This window comes from Aulonocara stuartgranti (genome assembly GCF_965226115.1).
Source record: "Aulonocara stuartgranti genome assembly, chromosome: 22".
Taxonomy (NCBI): Eukaryota; Metazoa; Chordata; class Actinopteri; order Cichliformes; family Cichlidae; genus Aulonocara; species Aulonocara stuartgranti.
Window position 1 is genome coordinate 30,130,336 of NC_138957.1, and position 19,204 is coordinate 30,149,539.

A 19,204-nucleotide genomic window follows, 5' to 3' on the forward strand; every position below is an offset into this window, starting at 1 on the left:
TTGAACCACTATGTTTTTGGAACGCAGATGACCCATCAGCATCACTTCTCCAACATTTGGATGTTCAGTTTTTATCTGGGACACTATCTGATCTAACTCATGGTCACTGATTACATTGAATTTTGACTCTGAGATATTATAGTCTTGCAGTAACTTATACAGAGTGGGCCTGGAGATGGAAAGGATAGATGCAGCTTCAGTAAAAGATGTTTTCAGGGAAAGAACATTTTCCAATTCCTCTTTGGAAATCTGAAGCCTTCCTTGGTAACCATCCTAGAACACGGCACAGAAAATCTCAATGAGCACAATTCTATAACAAAAGATGGGTAATTTGAGGCAATTGTACTGTGACAGATTAGCTAGAGTAATATTTTATCAATAGTTTTAAACAGAGGTGTGGACTCGAGTCACATGACTTGGACTCGAGTCAGACTCGAGTCATTAATTTTATGACTTTAGACTTGACTTGAAAAAATGTTGTAAGACTTGTGACTTGACTTGGACTTTTACACCAATGACTTGGGACTTGAATTGGACTTGAACCGGTTTACTTGAAAAGACTTGATATTTTACCCCAAATATAAAATTTAACACGCATATTATATAGAGATTGAAAATGTGACGTCATTCACGGGTAGAACCGCAAAGGATTCTGGGAACTCGTGGCAAGCGGTACTAGCGCACGCAGGCTTTCAATTGAAATCAGTCACACAGCGATAAAAAGAAACACAAAAATGTCAAGAAGCTGTTGTATTATTAACTGCAATAGCCGGTCGCATGACAGCCACGGGAAGCCGACGAGTAAAGAGATCGGTTGTTATCGGATTATGTCGTTGAAGCGAAATTGTTCGAGCCATGTTTCCAAAGTAACAAAGAGGCGACTGGATTGCAGCCATTCAAAGATCAAATATAATGTCCCAGAACACTCCAGCTCACAGGTTAGTCTGCTCCAAGCATTTACACGAAGGTCAGTGTTTTTTAGTACTTAATACGTCATTTTCATAACATAATTGGTGATATAGGTTACAAGCAAGTCTGGCGCTGAACAGAAATGGTCGCGCTATGCTCCTTTATTTATTGTGCATAAATAGTGAATTGTCCTGACACAATATTGCGTTTCGCTTCTGTTATTATGGTACAGTGACAAAAACATATGCTTTTATTCACAGGATAAAACAGTTTTTTGTATCACTAATTGTCCAGTACGATTACAGCATACAGTATTATTGTCACTGCTACATTTCTGTGATGGGTACCAGAAATTATTTCCACTACTAATTAATTACCGTTGAGCTCAAAGGTCCTATTAATAAACGGTTAACGAATGTGTATTTATGACGACGATTTGTGAGACTGGTAAACTTATGATATGTACGATGGTCTTTACTTTCTACACGGTGCATTTCAAGGTCCTGTACCCATCCGTCGGTAAACTGTACCTGGGCTTGTTGCAGTGACCGGAAGTTACTAAACTTCATGAGTGTATGCACTCACTCCAAGAACCGTATGATTATAAATATGCATATAAATATGCTACGATGAGATAGCTGACTTCATCTAACTAGCAAATGTTGTCCAGGCTACGTTGGTGATGCAGTTTTTTTTAATATGTATGATATTTTTGTCATGCGATTTTAAAGCCGGTCCTACAACCGCATCCAAGAATAACATGCAGCTTATCTCAGAACTGTCGGTGAAAATTATTCTTGGAGCTAGGTTTAATTGAGCTGCATTTTAAAGAGGTGCAATTTCACAATTTGTGTATATTTTCTAAGTTCACTATTTTGTCATGTGTTGAGAAAAACACAGATTAAAAAATTACATGGTCTAATATTTACATTTAGCATAACTGCAACATTATTTTTTCGTTTTTTTTTTTTAAAGACTCGAAAGGACTTGAAATTCAAAGTTTCAGACTTGTGACTTGACTCGGACTTTTACACCAGTGACTTGAGACTCGACTCTGACTTGCCTGACATTACTTGAGACTTGACTTGAGACTTGAGGATAAAGACTTGAGACTTACTTGAGACTTGCAAAACAATGACTTGGTCCCACCTCTGGTTTTAAAATATGAAAGTGAGCAATCAAAAGACACTTCACAGCAAAAACAGTAATAAAATATGACGTAAAACTTGTGAATGTTGTTGGTGGTGATGTGACACTGCTAGTGATGGACCCCTAAGAAGATGAAATGTATGTAGAATCAGAATCATTACTTTGACAGGATTTAATTTAAGGTGACATATTAAACCAAAGAAAAAACAGAAATCAGTCAGCTAAATGATATGTGTTAGAAGGCCTACCGAGCGGTATGGTATCCCAGTGGAGACGGCAGGTCTACTTGGTCTAGGTGCATTGCTGGATTCCTAAGGAAACATTTACATCAAGAACGACTGTTACCTACCTACCAAATAAATAAATAGAGTTGTATGATGTTCGATCTCTGTCTGCTGCCTACCAAATGAAATAATTGAGGACTAGCTAAGTAATTTAGCTTTGCTAGTTTTGCTAACACTGCTATCAACCCGTCCAAAATGCTATACAATAAACTCACCAAGTGCTGCGGCCTTTGTGAGGTCGAGGGTGCACTACCGCTGAATCGTTGGATGGCCGACAAAACGGCTCTTCCAATGTTTTCAGCTAAATCGCTGGACATGCTGGTAGGGAATAGTTGAAGCAGCTCATGGCAGTCAAAAGTGACCGTGAGAGGAGCGCAAACACAGAACCTGACCACGACCGGCACACTTTAGCGCGGGAGGTTTTCTTGAAGCTTTTATTTTGGTATTTCCGTTGACCCGTACAATAAATTTGCATATTAGCTAAATATTTAGTTTCCCGTAACATTTAGATTTAACATTTAACATTTAGATTTATATATAACATTTACATTTAACATTTAACATTTAGATTTATACATAACATTTAGATTTAACATTTAACATTTAGATTTATATATAACATTTAGATTTAACATTTAACATTTAGATTTATATATAATATTTACATTTAACATTTAGCATTTAGATTTAACATTTAACATTTAGATTTAACATTTAGCATTTAGATTTAACATTTAAAATCCGGTTTTAAATATGAAAAGTTACAAATATTTTACTAAATGTTGTAAAAAATGACTCGAAAAAACATGTTTTTGTAAGATTTAGAGCTAAATGTGGAAAAATGTTGCTGCTAATTTCGGCATGTTTCAGTTTACAAACGGCGCCCCATAGTACCCTCCATGGAGAAGGAATATATATATATATATATATATATATATATATATATGTATATATATATATATTTTTTTTTTTTTTTTTTTTTTTTTTTTTTAAACTTCATTTACCTGTTACTACCACACACCCAATCCGATTGTTGGTACTTGCTGGCTTGTGTAGCCACCAGGTAACAAAAGCTCAACACGGCCCCTAGCATCCTGGAGCACTTCTGTTGTGTTTTGGAGTTTGTACGTGCTTTGTCTCTAGGGGCCACTGTAAATATACTTTTATTTATTCAACACAAAACACTGCACACAGTGGTGAACAATCCACCCACAAATATCTGCTCTCTACTGCTGAGTCTGTCAGTCTGATCCACAACTTGTCATCTTCATTCACGATGTTTCTCAATCTTCTCTCCAGAAATGTCTGAACAGAAACAGTTGAGGAAATGACCTCAGGAGACATGTCTGTGTAGGTTCTCAGTCACACAGGTCGTGGTAGAAGGGACTGGAGTTTTTTAAGTTTAGGAAATTTTTAAAAATACTCTATTTAATTTATTAATGGCTTAATTAGTTGTATTTTCTAAAAAATTTGATGCTGTACCAGAAATCCCCCAACTTATATTAAAATGTTGATCAAAAACACTAAAGAAATGTGAATACTGTAAAAACAACCATTTAGGGGGTCAGTCATGACAAGTTTTACAGATTTTTATTTACAGCTTTATTTTTGAGACCCTTGAGACCGTTTTTTAAATGTTTCTTTGACCCTCATTTGTTCAAATGCTGATTAATAAATTGGATAAACAGAAATGGTATGCTGATCATCTGGAACTTAAAATAACTAGATAATAAGACTTTTTTTTCTGACACCTCTGCTCTGTGGTCGAGGTCTAGAATTGCAGATGTGTTTAGCAGATTAGACTGTGATAATTATAGATATAATTATAAAGTCAATAAGAAGAAAAGAAAAGAAAACTTGGAAATGAATTTACTAAAACATATTTTATTCAATTAATTTTATTTATTAATAAATCTTGAAATACTTCCTAGTCATCCATATCAGGGTACAGTATCTACAGGTCTGAATGCCTGGTCAAGGACCTCGGTCTGAGTGACCCAGGGTCGATGAGCAGTTTGGACTTGTTTATATATTTGCTGGTTTGTGGCTTGTGTCCCTGGTTTTCAGGTTTGTGTATAGGTGTTTGTGTGTGCGTGTGTGCGTGTTCCGGAGGTTCGGTTTTCAGGCACCGTCAGGCCTGGTGGGTGTGTCTCGTTGGGAGGCTGGCCACACCTGAGGAGGATGACACACACCTGCAGCTGATCAGGATTGTCGACGGAGGTACAAAGCAGTGTGGCTGAGTTCTCCTCGACGCTGGGTTGTTGTGTAACCACCCGTCAGTGTTTTCAGCATAATCAGTGAGTGTTAGTCTGTTGATATTTAGATGTGCGCTAACAGCTGCCTCTGTGGATTTTCCAGCAGGAGTGCGGGAACGAGAAGGCAGTGAGCACGAGTATCACGGGAGCGGAGACACAGAAGGGGAATCAGGGCACACAGGGATTCTTTGTTGTGCAATTATTTACTACAATGTGTTATTAATAACTTTGTTGGTTTAGGGCACTGTGCACATAGCTGGACTCGCCATCGGGCATACCGGGCATTTGCCCGGTGGGCCGCTGGCGATTTTTTGTTTTTATGGGCCGATGGATTTTTTTTTTTTTTTTTTTTTAGGGTATATAGGGCTTTGGAGCGTGATGTCACGGGGGTGGGCGTGGAAAGGATTTTGGCCCGATCCGCCATTTTGGGGGTCTAAGTAAGGAGCGAAAGCATAGCCATGGTTCGTACTTGCTGTGTGGTCGGCTGCAATGTTCGATCTTACGACCGGCACGGGAATAAGTTTGGATTGTCTTTTTATGCTTTCCCAACCTGGAAGCAACATGAAGGAGCTCATGTATCGGATATTACCAAACGAAGGCGTCTAGCCTGGATAGCAGCCGTGAGACGAGCTGATATCAAGTTCTGTTACGTCTCCAGATATCAGTTGGTGTGCTCAAGACATTTTCATTCCGGTAAGTTCTAAATATGTTCACATCACACTTTATAGCTGAATAATATCATGGTTGGTGGTCTCAGAAGTTATAGAAATTGAAATGAGACAGGAAGGACACAAATTGGCGTTAATAATTTGCCCGATTATCAATGTGTTAATTTGCATGTACTTTACAATTACGGGCATATAATATGATAACGATATTTTAGCAGTTAAATGATAAATGTATAACATTAATTATGGTGGGGGGTGGAAAATGGCTATTTCACTGGATGCACTCCAGCTGACTTACTTTGACGACGTACTCAGAGTTTGGCGGCTTGAAAATAGCCAAATCTTGCACCCAGCCATTTGTAAATTGGATGTGTGTCAGGATGAGGTCGTGGACGAAAGAAGGAGGACCCAAACGCTGGACTCACAGGTAGGTGAAGCTTGGTGTTTTATTGTCAACGGAGTGAACAAACAGAACAGAAGTAGGAAACGGCTGGCCGGCTGGACGACTGACTGAGTGGATGAATGAAAGACTGACTGACAACTGACCGGCTGACCTGACGGAACTGAACAGAGGACAACCTAACAGCGGCGAGAACAACATCACAATAACATCAATGACACGACATTGGACTGGTTGAACTGAGGGACATAAATACACAGGCTGAGTGATGAGAGATTAGAACCTGGTGAGTACACAGCTGAACATAATGAACTAATGATAAACGGGGAGAGGACGGAACATAATGCACATGGACCAAGGCTAACACAATAAAACAGGAAGTGGAACAGGCAGAAGATAAACAGTGAACGTGAACTGAAAATACTGGGTCACCGACCCAGGAACCCTGACAATGTGCGCCTCCAGTGACTTGTAATTACGAAACTGGTTCGCTGTGTAAGCGCTTACTCCACAAACAAGATACGTGAAGCTATCGGGGTAGGACAGTGGCGGCAAGTCGTCTGGGTCTTTACTCCACTGCCGTATTTCATATGGGTCCAGATTTGCGATGCACTCTATTTTTTTCAAGTACCGCTGCTTCGCCTCTGGACGCAATCGGTCTCTATACCGTCCGTTTTCTTTTGAGCTGCTTTTAAGCATGTTTCTTGTCGTCGTCGTTCCAACACAGTGTGTTTGTTTTGATTCGTAGACCCCGAAAATGGAGCTGCGCTCCCACAATGCATTGCGGCGTGACGTCAACTCCAAAGCCCTATATAATGAAAGGTGTTGAGTTGGCCAATTGGTCATGATCGACTCTGGGCTGGACCAATTACAGCCGAGGAGGCCGGATGCACCCTCCCCCTTGTTTAGCAATCACGTGATTTTCGCGCATTGCATGCCGGGAACTCGTGGCAAAACAATCCAAGTACCGCATCAAATGCAAGCATTTGCAGCACCGCAAAACGTTCAGTCTCCGGTTCCAATACCTTCTTGTTTTTTCTTTGCCGAGTGATGAGAGATTAGAACCTGGTGAGTACACAGCTGAACATAATGAACTAATGATAAACGGGGAGAGGACGGAACATAATGCACATGGACCAAGGCTAACACAATAAAACAGGAAGTGGAACAGGCAGAAGATAAACAGTGAACGTGAACTGAAAATACTGGGTCACCGACCCAGGAACCCTGACAGTACCCCCCCTCCAAAGGCCGGCACCCGACGGCCAAAAGAGAAAGAAAAAAAACCAGAACAGGGTGGGCGGAGGGGGCCCAGGACGGAGGGACGGAGTCCACACCAAGACAGTTCAGGTGGGCGCCCCCGCGGCCCGTGGCCGAGACGAGACAGTTCAGGTGGGCGTCCACGCGGCCCGTGGCCGAGACGAGAGAGTTCAGGGGGCCGGCCGTGCGGAAGGCGACGGCGGCCACTCAGGCGAAGAGGGTCTGTGGGCCGCCCACGACGGCGATGGCGCCCGGCCAGTGGCCTAGCCAGCGGTCTAGAAAATGGCCGTTTAGCTCCAGACCCAAACGAGGCTGAAGGCTCTGAGGCTGCAGCAGACGAAGGCTCTGAGGCTGCAGCAGACGAAGGCTCTGAGGCTGCAGAAGACGAAGGCTCTGAGGCTGCAGCAGACGAAGGCTCTGAGGCTGCAGAAGACGAAGGCTCTGAGGCAGAGGCCGGGCCGGGCGTGGGTGCAGCTGAGGCAGAGGCCGGGCCGGGCGTGGGTGCAGCTGAGGCAGAGGCCGGGCCGGGCGTGGGTGCAGCTGAGGCAGAGGCCTGACCAGGCGATGCAGGCGCGGAGGCCTCTGGCCGGAGACAGGCAGGGCCAGTAGGCGCGGAGGCCCCTGGCTGAGGAGCGGCCGGGCCAGCGGGTGCGGAAACCCCTGGCTGAGAAGCAGGAAGGCTCACAGCTGGCTCTGGGTGCTGTGGCTGCAGGTCCGGGAACTGGACGGGATGGTGGACAGGTGACTGGGAAACAGAAGGCGACTGGACTACCGGGCACTGGGCGGCAGACTGGACTACAGAAGAGTGGAGGACAGGTGGAGACTGGGCTACAGGTGACTGGAGGACAGGTGGAGACTGAGCTACAGGTGACTGGAAGACAGGTGGAGACTGAGCTACAGGTGACTGGAGGACAGGTGGAGACTGAGCTACAGGTGACTGGAGGACAGGTGGAGACTGAGCTACAGGTGGCTGAACTGACTGGAGGGCAGCAGGAGACTGGACAGCAGGTGAGGGAACTGATTGGACTAAGGAGACTGACGGATAAACAGAGGCCGGTGAGGCTAATGGCTGAGCTAAAGAGTGAACTAGTGAAGGAGACAACAGTGCAGCCTGGGCTAATAAAGCTGGGGCCTGAGCAGGGGACACCTCAGCTAGCCTAACCAGTGATAGTGCGAGGGCATCAAAAGCTGGATCAGGAGGTGGATGAAGAGGTGAAGTGGCAGGTGGACCGGTTAGCTCTTCCAAGCCTCCAGGGGGGTCAAGCTGGGTTCTGGTTGCCCTCAACCTGGGCGCTGGGACGGGCACGGAAGGTGGCTGGACACCAGTCACCCCCACCTGAGAAACAGAAGCAGGTGTGGAGGCAGACCGGGTCACAGCTGCCCTCCTCCTGGGGGCTGGCACTGGTGTGGGCGTAGGCTGGGCCCCCATGCTGGTGGGAAATGGCTGAATAATGGGTGTGGAAATAACGACTGGGTGAGTGATACTGACGGGTTTATTGGGGAGTGTTCTGGTCTTCCTGCCACCGCTATTTACAGTCTTTAACTGAGCTGTCTTTGGGGAAACAGAGCAGAAAAAGTCTACCCAGTCCACATTGTCGTCCAAGAGGGACGTTCCCCATGAATCGGAGAGGCGTCTATTATTTATCTTATGTGAAGAGTCAACTGAGGAAGGTGGCAAACAGTCACTGGGACTCACCGCCGGGAGTGGCTGGAAATAGTCCATGTTACGGTGGCGTGTGTGCCGCTTTCTCCGGGTAGAGGAAGCGGGCGGGGTAAACAGATGAGCCTCTGGCACGGGAGCCTCCATTGAGCCGAGGTGGTAGGTGGAGCCGCTGTGCCATGGCGAGGTTGAAGGTCCGGTGAGTAGAACGGCTGGCGGGTGAGCGAGGAGCGGAGCAGCGGGAGAGCGAGCGGCCGAAGCTTGGCCTGTGACGCCCACTCTCCGCGGCGAATGCTCCGCTGCAGGTGAGGCAGCAGGTGGAGGACCGCGGCGTCTCCGAGGCCCGCCCAGAGCCAGACGAGTCCCCTCGAAGACGTGCTCCCTCTCTGAGAAGAGCCGCTGTTTCCACCTGAGCTTCTCCGCCCAAATGGAGAGCGCTGCGTCCTGCCGCTCGAAGAGGTCCGAGTCCGCTGGGTCCACATCGTGTCTTCGTGGCACGGGTCGTGTCATTCTGTCAGGATGAGGTCGTGGACGAAAGAAGGAGGACCCAAACGCTGGACTCACAGGTAGGTGAAGCTTGGTGTTTTATTGTCAACGGAGTGAACAAACAGAACAGAAGTAGGAAACGGCTGGCCGGCTGGACGACTGACTGAGTGGATGAATGAAAGACTGACTGACAACTGACCGGCTGACCTGACGGAACTGAACAGAGGACAACCTAACAGCGGCGAGAACAACATCACAATAACATCAATGACACGACATTGGACTGGTTGAACTGAGGGACATAAATACACAGGCTGAGTGATGAGAGATTAGAACCTGGTGAGTACACAGCTGAACATAATGAACTAATGATAAACGGGGAGAGGACGGAACATAATGCACATGGACCAAGGCTAACACAATAAAACAGGAAGTGGAACAGGCAGAAGATAAACAGTGAACGTGAACTGAAAATACTGGGTCACCGACCCAGGAACCCTGACAATGTGCGCCTCCAGTGACTTGTAATTACGAAACTGGTTCGCTGTGTAAGCGCTTACTCCACAAACAAGATACGTGAAGCTATCGGGGTAGGACAGTGGCGGCAAGTCGTCTGGGTCTTTACTCCACTGCCGTATTTCATATGGGTCCAGATTTGCAATGCACTCTATTTTTTTCAAGTACCGCTGCTTCGCCTCTGGACGCAATCGGTCTCTATACCGTCCGTTTTCTTTTGAGCTGCTTTTAAGCATGTTTCTTGTCGTCGTCGTTCCAACACAGTGTGTTTGTTTTGATTCGTAGACCCCGAAAATGGAGCTGCGCTCCCACAATGCATTGCGGCGTGACGTCAACTCCAAAGCCCTATATAATGAAAGGTGTTGAGTTGGCCAATTGGTCATGATCGACTCTGGGCTGGACCAATTACAGCCGAGGAGGCCGGATGCACCCTCCCCCTTGTTTAGCAATCACGTGATTTTCGCGCATTGCATGCCGGGAACTCGTGGCAAAACAATCCAAGTACCGCATCAAATGCAAGCATTTGCAGCACCGCAAAACGTTCAGTCTCCGGTTCCAATACCTTCTTGTTTTTTCTTTGCCGTACAAAAAAGGAATGTACAAAACAAAAGGAGAACAATGCCGGTGTTGTGCCAAAAAGTGATTGTCTGCCAAAAACTGATTTCCAATGTTTCTGTGTGTTTTTTATGTGTAATATCTTTATGTATGTTCGTAAATAGACTTCGGTGAACAGGGTTTACAAAGAGGTTATATATAGAATTAAAAAATTATCTGTTTTTCAAGTATCTTTACAACTCTGTGTTATTGTACTTACATTATAACCAATCCGCTCCTTTATCCCCACTTCAAATATTTTTATTGAACTATTGTAATATTTGCTGCCATTTCTTCTTTCCTCTTGGCCAACTTACTCTTACAAAAGACATTTTTAATGTTAATAAGATTTTTTTTAACTGCATAAATAAAGGTTATATAAAAGTCACTGCCAAAAACTGATTGCGACTTCTACCTTGTTACACGAATGTTGTTTGTGGCTCAAGATGACTTTATGTCATCCATGAGGGATGCATTTGACATATGTTTCACATATCATAGCCCAACAAGTTACTTATAGCAGTTTAAATACGAGCAATCAGTTTTTGGCAAATACCGGAAATCAGTTTTTGGCACAACACCGGTCCGTACAAAGACAGACTCGACGAAAAGACAAAGAAAAGATACGAGGAAAAAATCAAAGGAGTGAAAGGGTCAGACCCTTACGAGCACACAGAGTGGACAAAAGACGTTAGCGTGCTGCCCAACTTTCACCACGCTCATGTGACAGGTGAGACCTGGAGACTCGGGACCGCCCCTGGTGGGCGGAGCTGGTCTTTGCTCCTTTCATAAGCGCAGGTGTGGGCAATTGGGTATTCCTCTGCAAACCTGAAACTGCGAGTGCTTGGTCCGAGTTGGGCAAGTTGGTGTTTCTTAACTATGAAAGTTCCCCTAAACTTCTGTTAGAACGGTAGGTAACACAAAAATGTACCACTTGAGCTCTGGCTGTTGGCAGAGGTTTACAGTTATTTGCACCCTTGTAGGTGGGAAACATTGCTCCCGCGAGAACGGTATAGTGGACTTCATCGCCACTGACCCACATTTATTAGGGTGTGACACGAACTTGTGGACAGGTAACAAAACCCATTCAGTTGAGGAATATTCCTGTGTTTTACTGTCCAGCTAAGTGATCTCCTGCCTTTTATTTACAGAGTACCGAGCTGCTGCTTTGCCAGGTGGATTTCTGGCTGCGGGCAAAGGACCCGACACATCAGTGTGTTTTAATTTGTTTTAAACGGGTGTAAGTCGACAGACTGACTGCTGCGGCTGTCGATGGTTTTGTTTTTTTGTTTAAATCTTTTCTGTATCAGTGGGCACCATAGATATTGATTTTTTTTAGTACTTTAACCTTTTTTTTTATATATATATATATATATATATATATATATATATATATAAATAAATATTTTGTCGCAGACGGTGAAGGCGCTGCAGGGAAAACAAATCCTTTTTTGTCTCCCCGCTTTTGCATGCACAGCGGTGGGCCCGAGTGAAGACGGCACCGAAGATTTGACTTTTTTTCTATAGTGTTTTACCCATTTGGGGTCATGTGTGAGTTGCCGTCCATGTTTAACCTGTGTGCTATGTCGATTTGTTTTTAAACGGTTCCCCGCAGCGCTTGTCCTGTCTCACGGGCAATCGCACAGTTTTATCGTCTCTAATAAGGTAACGTTTTTAATTGTTTTGAGGTGCCGCTGTTACACTGTTTCTTTTATTTTGTATTAAAAATTAAACTCTTTTAAACTGACTGTGCGCCTACGGCTCTGTCCTATTTTAAATAGGTACCTACCATGGGTCACACTCAGATTTATAATTATACAGTTCTTGGAGTGAGCGCATACACTCATGAAGTTTAGTAACTTCAGGTCACTGCAACAAGCCCAGGTACAGTTTACGGACGGATGGGTACAGGACCTTGAAATGCACCGTGTAGAACGAAAGACCATCGTACGAACAAAGGTAAGTTTACCAGTCTCACAAATCGTCGTCATAAATACACATTCGTTAACCGTTTATTAATAGGACCTTTGAGCTCAACCGTAATTAATTAGTAGTGGAAATAATTTCTGGTAGCATCACAGAAATGTAGCAGTGACAATAATACTGTATGCTGTAATCGTACTGGGCAATTAGTGATACAAAACAACTGTTTTACCCTGTGAATAAAAGTATGTTTTTGTCAATGTACCATAATAACAGAAGCGAAACGCAATATTGTGTCAGGACAATTCACTATTATGCACAATAAATAAAGGAGCATAGCGCCACAATTTCTGTTCAGCACCAGACTTGCTTGTAACCAATATCACCAATTATGTTAAGAAAAATGACGTATTAATTACTACAAAACTCTGACCTTTGTGGGAATGCTTGGAGCAGACTAACATGTGAGCTGGAGTGTTCTGAGACGTTATATTTGGTATATCCAGACCATCCATCGGCTCTTACTTCGGAAACATGGCTTAAAAAATTTCTCTTCAACGACGTAATCCGATAAAAAAGAAAAACGATCTCTTTACCCGTTGGCTGTCATGCGACCGGCTATTGCAGTTAATAATACAACAGCTTCTTAACATTTTTTGGGTTTCTTTTTATCGCTGTGTAACTGAGTGCAATTGAAAGCCTGCGTGCGCTAGTACCTCTTGCCACAAGTTCCCAGAATCCTTTGCGGTTTTACCCCTGGTGGGCCGGTCTCCAGTCAAAATGCCCGGGCCGATTTTTTGTCCCAGTCCAGCCTTGACTGTGCATATTTACTTTTAGTTACCTGGTAATCCAAAAAATGGAGAAACTTCTTACATGGTTGTAAATCTGTTTGAACAAAGCTGTGGTAATTTTTTTTAACTTTATCAAATACTTTGCCAAGAACATTACTTAAGTATTATTATTATTATTATTATTATTATTATTATTATTATTATTATTTAATATGATAAAGTATTATTACTAACCCTAAAAAACCGTATGTAAAGTTCCTTTGCCTTTTAAATTTGTTGGATAGAAAATATATTTAACTCAAAATGTAATGGACCAACTCATAATTTTTTTTACCATCACAAAAGGTGCCAAGTGCTACACACACAAACAATTTTAAATAAAGAAAATAACTGAATTATTATGTTAATATACATAGATATGTATATATCTATGAGCAGCTACCTACTGAAACATTAAGCATTAAGGTATTTGAGTGTTGTTTAAATGTTTATAGCCTGGAACAGGGTTTCTAGCTCAGCTATACAGTTGGGGATGTTTTTTCTGCTACTTTTTATCTCATTCAGTGTTCATTGATACTAAAATATCAAATCAATTTTATTTCTATAGCACATTTAAATGCAACAGCATTGACCAAAATGTCTGTGAAGGTTCTCAGTCATCCAAGTCATCGTAGTCAAAGGAGCTTGCAAATAAAAAAGACGCTTTTCTTTTTCTTTGCAAGCTCCTTTGACAGCATTGACCAAAGTTCTTCACAATTAGTTAAGAACATGAGAAAACAATCGAAAAACAAATACAGATAATTGAGATGAGGCAATGACAATGTGTAACATAAAAACAAAACAAACGTAACAAAAAAAGTCTGATGGTACTCAAAGTGAATTTGAATTAAAAGCCAACGTAAAAAAGTGAGTTTTAAGACACGATTTGAAAGACTGAAAGACTCTGAAGTACGAATATCATCTGGCAAGTTATTCCAGAGTCTAGGCGCTGCAACTGCGAAGGCCTGATCTCCTCTGTGATTCAATCGAGACCTCGGTTGTACTAAGAGCATCTGGCGAGACGATCTCAGTGCTCATTTGGAGTTATACGTGTTGAGGAGTTTGCTTAAATAACTGAGTGCCATACCAAGAATCTTAAAATCTCATCAAATCTCAAAAATTTGCAAAAACTGGAGTGATTTGTTCATATGTTCTAGCACCTGTTAAAAGATGTGCAGAATTGCAGTAATCCAGTCTAGAAAGGATGAAGCCATGAATAAGTTTTTCTTTATGCTTTGCTTTTGTTTAAGCTTTGCTTGGATTTTTCCTAATGGCTCAAAGACCACTAACTCAGCTAAAAGTTAGTAAAATTTAACTGAGAACTTCACAAGGAAGCTAAAAACAGACACTGTACTTCCTCGTCAGCAATACGCCTGCGGAGTATGAAGTAGATACACAAAGACAATGCACAAACACACACATACAAATAAGGAGATGACGGACTTCAGAGCCACTTCCTCACTTTGACTCTTCAGTAAAAAGGCAAATCTTGTCTTCAGTTTGTTTCTCTCAGCAATTAACAAACACAACAACAACAGTGAGAGACATAATAAGCATTCTCATAATGGACGCTGACTGGACTCATAGGTCATACTCATGTTTATTTCTGCTCTTTACCTACCAGGCAGCTCTACTGTGGCAAATCACACTTAAGGTCTTAACTTCAGAGTAACAGCGTCTGCAACAAAAACACAAAACTAGATTGCAGACTGGTGTGGTTTGAATACTCATGGCTGCTGGTAAAATGTGTGTTTATAACTTCACTATATTCACATTAAACTAAAATGCAGCAAACAAAATAAAAGGATTTTATAAGGTTTTTCTTACAAAACTTTTCTCTCATAGACACACAAACAGAAAAGATTACAGTCTCCATTTACCTTTCTGTCTCCTTTGGTAAAGTTCACACCAGAGCAAAGTTCTGCAGACATTCAGACATTTTACAGCTTTGTCAGCATCACTGACAATAGACAACACTGAAAAATGAGGAGGGCTTATAAACTGCCTCACTTCCTCAGAATCTGACTTTTTTTAAACTATGGGTAATTCACTTCCCTTTCTGCGCTGAGAAAAAAAACACAACATGCATTCAGACTGAACTAGTAAGAAGAACAAAAAAAAAAAAAACCCCACACCACTAATCAACCAGAGGGACTGTTTTTTTCTTCAGTTATGTGTGTTGCAAAATATGTTGTATGAAAGCATTTATATGGCCTCAATTTGTGGTGACAAATATTTTGTTCTTGTAACCTTGTAAACAAAAATATCAGATTTTTTTTTTTTTTTTTTTTTAGGTCTGTTTACGAATACAACTTGTTTGTTATTCTGGCCTTTGTTCACCCCGGAGTTAAAACTTTCAGTTTAGTCACAATAAATTCACCTTGACTCATAAATTGACTTCTGGGTTTGGCTTTGAGGACCCTGGCGGGGTCACTTTCCTTTTAACCCTTATGTTGCATTCCTGTACCCCTAGACTGGAACGTAACATAAAGTAATGGATAATTGCTATGGATCTGTAAAACTTGGCCATAAATAACATGAAAGGAAGATGTAGAAGTGAGATCAAAGGTCAAATGTGACGCGATATTTGGATTCAAACTATTTACAATCCCTATGTACCAACATTATTTCCTAAATTTTGCCAATAAACATAAAGGCAGTATATTTTTAAGCATAGTTGTAAAGATAAAAGACGTTTTATGAAAGTTTGACATTATTTGACCTTGAAGAAGACTCCAGAGGTCGAAAGTAATCTGATATTTAGAATCCCCATGTATCATTCACAGTATCCCAATATGCTGTCAATACAAACATTGCACTTGCATTCACACACATGCAAAAGCACAATCTCCTTGCTGGAGAAAAAATATCAAATCTGAAATTGATATTCTTACTTACCATATACTATAGGACATGGAAGACACCACCTTTTTTTAGACATTTCCCTACAAATATTTACACACTTGTAGGGTGCACTGTGCTGCATTTTTAAGAGTTTATTACAATACAGTTTTTCTGTACTGCAAAAACACATTTCCTAAAATGTCATCTCTTTATGTCAAAACACTAAACACAAAGTGTAACATTCAAGCTACACTCACATAACCTTTAACACGTCTTGCAAAACCAAACATTTGACCCAAAATTATTTGAACTTTACTCAAAACCAACCACTAGTGCCAAAAGCCACACAAAACCAGCCAATGTGCAAACACAACTTGGCAACGATTACACACTACAAAAATAAATACAAAACACTGTGAAATAGCTGGAAAATAATATTTATCTATTCATTCATTTATTCTTGTTCTCACATTTTACAGTTTTTCACGATTGCTAAGACACATTCCTGGAAAGCTGCTCTCCTGTTCCCCAAACTGTGAACACAAAACCCAATTTCCAAGCTACATTCACAAATCCTCTGATTCTTCTTGCAAAACCAAACTTTTACCTCAAAACAGTTCAATCTGTGCTCAAAACTGAACTATGCCATCAAATTATGCCTCAAGTCAATCTAAATTAAATACTGAGTAGTCACTAAACACTACATAGATAAAAGGAAAACAATGCTCAGGACATGAAGCGGTAGAAATAAATGTTTATTTAGGCTAAATGCATGTTGCAAAAGAAAATACCTGGGCATTTCTTACACTTGTACATAGAAAAGAGAATTTGCCAAAAAACAAAAAACAGAAATCCTGTGCATTTACATGTAGCACTTGTACGTAGAAATAAAGCACACAAGTATAAAAATGAAGTACAAAGTACAACTCTTTGACTCAATCAGAGTTGTGTTCAAAGGGCATTCAGTACAGCTGTTTCATGCGCAGTCTGTTGCACTTGAGGACACGGTCTACAGTAGAGAAGCTGACACTGTCGATACCCTCAAAATGAAGATGGTCATCAATGAGCCTCAGCTGAATTTCACACAGTTTAATAGTGTTGTTCTTACGGACCATATCGACAATTAGGGTCTCTTGGTGTGGGGAGAACATAGATGTCCTACCACCCCCATGTGGCAGTCTTTCAATTCTACAAAAGAGAAAATGCACTTACAAAAATACATACATGGAATATGCCTACAAACAGTCAGACTAACCCTCCATTACAGTACCTCAGTACACTGGCATAGTGATGTACTAAAACATGTTTACTGTGGTACAGTATATAGTACAGTCATTGTACATATGTAATTGTTGTCAACATTTACATAATATGATGTCAAAAAAGGTAACTACCTGTTCTCTTCTCCAAATCTTCAGATTATGGTGGACACGGTGAATCTACTGATGTTTGGTTGTACCCTTAGTCCAGCCTCCTTCATTGTCATACCATGGACAAGATCATGGTTAATCACAGTAGCTCTGATTTCATCTGATTTTACTGTTCTTTCTCCTCTCTGACCACCTCGACCACCTTGACCTGCTCAGCCTCCTCTCACACGTACTCCTCTTCTTGGATTTCTATCCATTGTAGTGCCTCACAAACCAGTGCTCTGGCTTATATGTACCCTCACATCATTGGCCACAAGTGTGATAAACACACACAAAACCTTCGACTTGTCTTTCAAAACCAAACACTTGATCCAAAACTATTTTACAGTTTTCTGAATTGCTAAAACACTAAATCCCATTGTAAAAACTAAACTGTCAACTATGAAAACTCTTTCATCAAAAAACATTAGTTTCATGGAAATGTTTCTTTCTTAACAACACTTGTTTATTTCTAACATTCTCAAACATCTCAAAGCATGAGCTGAATATTCCTGCTCTCCAGTGTCCGTTTGTGTGGAAACATGAGAAAAAATGTAAACAATCAACACTGAAATTCAATTCAATTTATTTATACAGCACCAAATCACAACAAATAGTCGCCTCAAGGTGCTTTATATTATAAGTTACACACTTCAAGAATATATACAGAGAAAAGCACAACAATCATATGACCCCCTATGAGCAAGCACTTTGGCGACAGTGGGAAGGAAAAACTCCCTTTTAACAGGAAGAAACCTCCAGCAGAACCAGACTCGGGGCGGGGCGGGACCATCTGCTGCGACCGGTTGGGGTGGGAGAAGGAAGACAAGACAAAATATGTTGTGTTGCTGTTGAAGACTGAGACTGAGACTCCTCCTGTCAGAATAACTGCTTTTATTATAACTGAAACAAGGTTTCTTTATTTATTGTTGAAATGTCTGACCCTGTGGTACATTGTGCTGATCTCTTGCATACAAATGCAACAACAGTTTTATGAGTTGTATCACATTTGCAGGCGGTTAAAAGGAAGATAAAAATAAAATGTATTAAAGCAGAACAAAATGAGGAACTGCCCATGAGATGAGGTGATATTTTAGGGCCTTGTTAAAATAGTTGTTTCACAAATTTGGCACAACCTAAAGTTTTCTCAACAATCAAGCCTTTTACACAGTCCTGAACCATCCACCCACAAATATCTGCCCTCTACTGCTGAATCTGTCAGTCTGATCCACAACTTGTCATCTTCATTCATGATGTTTCTCATTCTTCTCTCCAGAAATGTCTGAACAGAAACCGTTGAGGAAATGACCTCACTGGAAATATCTGTGTAGGTTCTGAGTCACACAGGTCGTGGTAGAAGCAAGCTTAGTTTAGGAAGTTTAGGTTAAATTTAGGACATTTTTTAAACTCCAGTCTCTTTCTTCCCGAGCTCCTTGTTGAATTTTTCTGTGCTGAGATGATGAAACATAACAATGTGATTCAATGCATAAGAACATGAACCCTCATGCTGGTTCATGTTCGGCTCAACATTTAGCTCTACATTAATCTCTGCTTTATTAGAAGTTCAGTAAGATTCTTGTTACAGAAACTTAACAAAATAAAAATAACAAAACTCTTTCAAATTATGTAAAAATGCTCTATTTAATTTATCAATGACTTAATAAGTTGTATTTTCTAATAAATTTGGTGCTATAACAGAAATTCCCCAACTTATATTAAAATGTTGATCAAAAACACTAAAGAAATGTGAATACTGTACAAGTTTACAGTTTTTTATTTACAGCTTTATTTTTGAGACCTTCCAATTGTTTTAATGTTTCTTTGTCTCTCATGTGTTCAAATGCTGATGAATTTAATAAACAAAGATTTTGTTAATTACAACATAATAAAACAAAAAGATCTTAGAACAGCATCGGAAAAAAGTGATACGATGATCAGCTGAAACTTAAAATAAATAAATAATGAGACATTTTTGCTGTCCTCTCTTCTCTATGGTCGAGGTTTAGAATTACAGATG

General features: G+C 41.4%; 1 protein-coding gene and 1 long non-coding RNA gene across 2 annotated transcripts in view; one reads left to right on the forward strand and one right to left on the reverse strand.

The window, feature by feature from the left end:
- Positions 1 to 19,204, forward strand: part of LOC309698830 (histone H1-like) — an 80,115-nt gene that overhangs the window by 53,046 nt on the left and 7,865 nt on the right. The gene's annotated exons all lie outside the window — the stretch shown is intronic.
- LOC309699661 lies at positions 13,910 to 14,888 on the reverse strand. Its single transcript, XR_014274427.1, has 3 exons — positions 14,815 to 14,888; positions 13,958 to 14,612; positions 13,910 to 13,927 (listed from the first exon to the last, which is right to left on the reverse strand). It is a non-coding gene; the product is annotated as an uncharacterized lncRNA (long non-coding RNA).